The sequence below is a fragment of the Lolium perenne genome, chromosome 5 (genome assembly GCF_019359855.2).
Source record: "Lolium perenne isolate Kyuss_39 chromosome 5, Kyuss_2.0, whole genome shotgun sequence".
Classification (NCBI taxonomy): Eukaryota; Viridiplantae; Streptophyta; class Magnoliopsida; order Poales; family Poaceae; genus Lolium; species Lolium perenne.
In genome coordinates, this window is record NC_067248.2 from 40,766,208 (window position 1) to 40,773,082 (window position 6,875).

A 6,875-nucleotide genomic window follows, 5' to 3' on the forward strand; every position below is an offset into this window, starting at 1 on the left:
ACTAAGCATGAATCCAAAGAAGTGTGCCTTTGGTGTAACGGCCGGTCAATTCTTGGGTTTCTTGGTTCATGAACGTGGAATTGAGATCGGCCTGAAAAGCCAAGAGGCAGTGCGAATGATGAAGCCACCTACCACGAAGAAAGAACTCCAGTGTCTCATCGGCAAAATCAATTTCGTTAGACGATTCATCTCCAATCTGTCAGGGCGAATCGAGCCATTCATGGGCTTGGTGAAAATTAAATCTGATGAGGAGTTTCGCTGGGGGGCAGAGCAACAGCAAGCATTTGACGAGATTAAGGAGTATCTAACGAAGCCACCTGTGTTGGTTCCGCCACAGCAAGACAGGCCATTCTACATTTACTTGTCAGTACCTGACACCTCCATAGCCTCAGTGGTGGTGCAAGTTTATGATGGTCTGGAGAGAGTGGTTTTCTACCTCAGCAGAAGGATGTTGGATGCAGAAACGAGGTACCCTGAGATCGAGAAGTTGTGCCTCTGTTTGTTTTTCACCTGCACCAAGATTCAGCATATCTTGCTGTCAGCAGAAATTATCGTCATATGCAAATCAGATGTCATCAAGCATATGTTGTCGGCTCCTGTGTTGAAAGGCCGACTCGGTAAATGGATGTTTGCATTATCGGAATTTGATATCCGGTATCAACCTGCGAAAGCAGTCAAGGGACAGGCGTTGGCCGATCTTATTGCTGAACGAATAAACACTGATATAGCAGCACTGTCTGTGCGTGCATGGGCCATGTTCTTCGATGGATCGGTCTGTGAGGATGGTTGCGGCATCGGCGTTCTGCTCGTGTCGCCTCGGGGGGCAACATATTCTTTCTCCATCAGGCTGCCTACCCCTTGCACCAACAATGTCGCTGAGTATGAAGCAATATGCAAGGGAATGAAGTTGCTATTGGAAGCCGGGGCAGAAGCAGTGGAACTTTTTGGAGACTCCAAATTGGTGATTTCCCAACTCACGGAGGAATACAAATGTGAGAGCGAGTCACTCTTCCCATTATGGATGCAATGCCGTGAGCTGATGGCACAGTTCAGGTATATAAATTTCAATTGGATCCCAAGGTCGCAGAATGTCGAGGCGAACGATCTCGCACAAATGGCATCAGGATACAAGGACGTAGCAGATGGAACCGATGTTCAGGTGCAGTTCATGGAACCAGACGACTGGAGAGCCGATATTTTCAATTACTTGAATGATTCGGCTCGGGGGGCACCTAAACGGATAAGATACAAGACCATGAAGTACGTCCTGATTGGGGATGACATGTTTTACAGGGCTTTAGAAGGGTTACTCCTCAAATGTTTGGGACCAGCCGAATCAAATCGGCTCTTACACGAGGTACACGAAGGTGCCTGTGGAACTCACCAATCGGCTCATAAGATGAAATGGCTGATCAGGCGATCAGGATTTTATTGGCCAACCATGCTTGAGGATTGTTTTAAGTATTATAAAGGGTGTCAAGCATGTCAGAAGTTTGGGAGCATTCAGATGGTACCTGCATCACCGATGAATCCCATCATCAAGCCTTGGCCATTTCGAGGTTGGGGCATGGATATGATCGGCAAAATTCATCCTCCATCGAGCAAAGGCCATGAGTGGGTTCTGGCCATTACAGATTATTTTACTAAGTGGGTGGAGGCCGTCCCTATAAAGTCAGTAGCATCGAAAGATGTCATCAGTTTCGTGAAGGAGCATGTCATTCATAGATTCGGGATTCCCCAGACTATCACGACCGATGGAGGTTCGGTTTTTGTTTCTCGCGAGTTTAGAAAGTTCTGCGAGGACATGGGAATTAAGCTGATCCGATCGTCTCCATACTATGCTCAAGCGAATGGGCAGGCTGAAGCGTCCAACAAGAGCCTTATCAAGCTGATTAAGAGGAAAATCGACGAGCATCCTAGGCGTTGGCACGAGGTATTGTCAGAGGCTTTGTGGGCCTATCGCATGTCGTGTCATGGAGCAATAAAGACCTCGCCATACCATCTGGTCTACGGACAAGAAGCTATGTTGCCCTGGGAAATCACGGCTGGTTCAAGACGGACTACGTTTCAGAATGATTTAACAACTGAAGAATATGCAGCCCTGATGAGTGACAACATTGAGGATGTAACGGAACTCAGACTATGGTCGCTTGAGAAAATCAAGGAGAACAAAGCCAAGGTAGCTCGCGCATATAATAAGAAGGTGAGGCCGAAGGAGTTCCACGTTGGTGATCTGGTATGGGAAGCTGTGTTGCCGTTGGGGACTAAGGATAAAGTGTATGGTAAATGGTCTCCAAATTGGCACGGGCCGTACAGAGTCGACCAAGTTTTGAAGGGCAATGCATACATGCTCGAGCAGTTGGATGGGGTGAAGTTCCCAGTGGCCGTCAATGGCCAGCATCTCAAGAAGTATTTCCCAAGTATGTGGGATGATGGGCAGTAAAATATGGAGGCCGATGCACGAAATTGGCCAGTAAAAAAAAACAATTCTCTTCCCAAGTATGGGGATGATGAACAATGGAATATGGGGGCCGATGTATGAAATCGGCCGATAAAAAGAAATATACGTGCAAAGCAACAGGATGCTAGGTACAGCCGATGCACAGACATCGACTTAAGAATAAAACAGCCGATGCGCAGCCATCGACTCTAGAGGTACAGAATATTTTGATCAGGTATCAAGTTACAGTCTGAATTTGAGGAATGTTTGCTTGAACCTGTCTAATTAGGTCATTGAGTTTGGCCTTATGGGCGTCTAACGGTGAAAGACCGATACTTTGCTATCGGTCCTTGGAGCGTTGACCTGTTTTGACAATCGGAAGAGTTACTTTGACAATTAGAAGAATCGAATTGCACAATTGGAAAGTCAAAATTGGAAAAGTACTCTTCATTGATCGAAAGAGGAATTTTTACAAGAAAGAGCCGATTGCTCTCAAAAGGGTGGTTTGCTCTCAAAAGAGCCGATTGCTACTACTAGTTCTATGCTAGTGGGCCCTAGCCTAGGGGCCGTCGCTGCCCTCGTCGTCGCCATCGTAGCTGCCGTCGGCGCTGCTGCCGGTGAGCTCCTCGTCACTGCTGCCGTAGCCCTCGGCTGGGGCCTCTTCCTTGTCGTCATCATCATCGTCGTCATCGGTATCCGACCCGGCGCGAAAGCGCTTCACCGGCGGCTCGTCGGAGGAGGTGTTGTCCTCCTCTTCCTCCTCCTCGTCGGATGAGGAGAAGCCGTCCCAGGAGAAGAGGTCGTCGTCACTCTCCTCCTCCAACCCCCCATCCACAAGGAATTGGAGGTTGTCTTCCCCGTCGGTCAGGGAGGCGTCATCCTCTGACCCGTCGGTGAAGACCCAATCCCTCTCGTCCCACCATGCTGGGGCGAGGGCTTCGTACGCTGCCATCAGGTTGAATTCCGGCTCCGGTTCGCTGGAGGAGGAGGATTGGAAGGACAGGCCTGAGGAGGCAGAGGAGGAGGAGGAATCCATGGTGGAAGAAGGGCTTTCGAGTGCTACAAAGGAACAGAGGATGAGGAGGCGATGAGGAAGCAAACGGCTCAGTGGAGTTTAAATAAAGGGGATCTAGTGAAAGGCGATTCAATGCTGTGGCAGTTTCGAGGACATGATGCCAAAACTGTCAAATTGTGCAGAGAAGTTGAGAAGGCAAGGCATCATGATGGAAAGATACTGTGACGGTTCTGCTCTGCCACGACGTGACCCTACGAAGAAAAAACATAGTGGTTTTGAAATTATCATTATCAAAACCAGGGGGTGATGCGCGTGAAACACACGTCCGTTGGGAACCCCAAGAGGAAGGTGTGATGTGCACAGCAGTAAGTTTTCCCTCAGAAAGAAACCAAGGTTTATCGAACCAGGAGGAGCCAAGAAGCACGTTGAAGGTTGATGGCGGAGGGATGTAGTGCGGCGCAACACCAGTGATTCCGGCGCCAACGTGGAACCTGCACAACACAACCAAAGTACTTTGCCCCAACGTAACAGTGAGGTTGTCAATCTCACCGGCTTGCTGTAACAAATGATTAACCGTATGATTAACCGTATTGTGTGGAAGATGATTGTTCGTAGAATTATCAGCAAGATTAACATCCAAATAACAATTTTTCAATGGTGGCAAGTCAAGCATATTATAGATTTTCTTAGGCATAATGGAAATACTTGCACCAAGATCACATAAAGCATTACAATCAAAATCATTGACCCTCATCTTAATGATAGGCTCCCAACCATCTTCTAACTTTCTAGGAATAGAGGTTTCAAGTTTTAGTTTTTCTTCTCTAGCTTTTATGAGAGCATTTGTAATATGTTTTGTAAAGGCCAAATTTATAGCACTAGCATTGGGACTCTTCGCAAGTTTTTGTAAGAACTTTATAACTTCAGAGATGTGACAATCATCAAAATCTAAATCATTATGAGCTACAGCAATGGGATCATCATCCCCAATGTTGGAAAAAATTTCAGCAGTTTTATCACAAGCAGTTTCAGTAGTTCTAGCAATTTCAGGCAGTTTTGTACGCTTTGCACTAGGAGTAGAAATATTTCCAACACCAATTATTTTACCATTGATAGTAGGAGGTGTAGCAACATGTGAATCATTATCATTACTAGTGGTGGTAATAGTCCAAACTTTAGCTACATTATTCTCTTTAGCTAGTTTTTCATTTTCTTCTCTATCCCACCTAGCACGCAATTCAGCCATTAATCTTATATTCTCATTAATTCTAACTTGGATGGCATTTGCTGTAGTAACAATTTTATTTTCAATATCCTTATTAGGCATAACTTTCAATTTTAAAAGATCAACATCAAAGGCAAGTCTATCAACCTTAGAAGCAAGAATATCAATTTTATCAAGCTTTTCCTCAACAGATTTGTTAAAAGCAGTTTGTGTACTAATAAATTCTTTAAGCATGGCTTCAAGACCAGGGGGTACACTCCTATTATTGTTGTAAGAATTCCCATAAGGATTACCATAACCATTACCATTAGCAGAAGGATATGGCCTATAGTTATTACCAGAATTGTTCCTATAAGCATTGTTGTTGAAATTATTATTTTTAATGAAATTCACATCAACATTTTCTTCTTGAGCAACCAATGAAGCTAAAGGAACGTTATTAGGATCAACATTAGATCTACCATTCACAAGCATAGACATAATAGCATCAATCTTATCACTCAAGGAGGAGGTTTCTTCGACAGAATTTACCTTCTTACCTTGTGAAGCTCTTTCCGTGTTCCATTCAGAGTAATTTATTATCATATTATCAAGAAGGTTTGTAGCCGCCCCCAAAGTGATGGACATAAAGGTACCTCCAGCAGCTGAATCCAATAGGTTCCGCGAAGAAAAATTTAGTCCTGCATAGAAGGTTTGGATGATCATCCAAGTAGTCAGTCCGTGGGTTGGGCAATTCTTTACCAAAGATTTCATTCTCTCCCATGCTTGAGCAACATGTTCATTATCTAATTGCTTAAAATTCATTATGCTACTTCTCAAAGATATAATTTTAGCAAGAGGATAATATCTACCAATAAAAGCATCCTTACATTTAGTCCATGAATCAATACTATTCTTAGGCAAAGATAGCAACCAATCTTTAGCTCTTCCTCTTAATGAGAAAGGAAACAATTTCAATTTTATAATATCACCATCTACATCCTTATACTTTTGCATTTCACATAGTTCAACAAAATTATTAAGATGGGCAGCAGCATCATCAGAACTAACACCAGAAAATTGCTCTCTCATAACAAGATTCAAGAAAGCGATTTAATTTCAAAGAATTCTGCTGTAGTAGCAGGTGGAGCAATAGGTGTGCATAGGAAATCATTATTATTAGTGTTTGTGAAGTCACACAACTTAGTGTTTTCAGGGGTATTCATTTTAGCAGTAGTAAATAAAACAAACTAGATAAAGTAAATGCAAGTAACTAATTTTTTTTTGTGTTTTTAATATAGAGTGCAAGACAGTAAATAAAGTAAAGCTAGCAACAAATTTTTTTGTGTTTTGTTTAAGTGCAGCAAACAAAGTAAATAAAATAAAGCAAGACAAAAAACAAAGTAAAGAGATTGGGAAGTGGAGACTCCCCTTGCAGCGTGTCTTGATCTCCCCGGCAACGGCGCCGAAACAGTCTTGATGCGCGTGAAACACACGTCCGTTGGGAACCCCAAGAGGAAGGTGTGATGTGCACAGCGATAAGTTTTCCCTCAGAAAGAAACCAAGGTTTATCGAACCAGGAGGAGCCAAGAAGCACGTTGAAGGTTGATGGCGGAGGGATGTAGTGCGGCGCAACACCAGTGATTCCGGCGCCAACGTGTAACCTGCACAACACAACCAAAGTACTTTGCCCCAACGTAACAGTGAGGTTGTCAATCTCACCGGCTTGCTGTAACAAAGGATTAACCGTATTGTGTGGAAGATGATTGTTTGCAGAAAACAGTAAAGAACAATTGCAGTAGATTGTATGCGATGTAAAGAATAGGACCGGGGTCCACAGTTCACTAGAGGTGTCTCTCCCATAAGATAAATAGCATGTTGGGTGAACAAATTACAGTCGGGCAATTGACAAATAGAGAGGGCATGACAATGCACATACATGATATGATAAGTATTGTGAGATTTAATTGGGCATTACGACAAAGTACATAGACCGCTATCCAGCATGCATCTATGCCTAAAAAGTCCACCTTCAGGTTATCATCCGAACCCCTTCCGGTATTAAGTTGCAAACAACAGACAATTGCATTAAGTATGGTGCGTAATGTAATCAATAACTACATCCTTGGACATAGCATCAATGTTTTATCCCTAGTGGCAACAGCACATCCACAACCTTAGAACTTTCTGTCACTGTCCCAGATTTAATGGAGGCA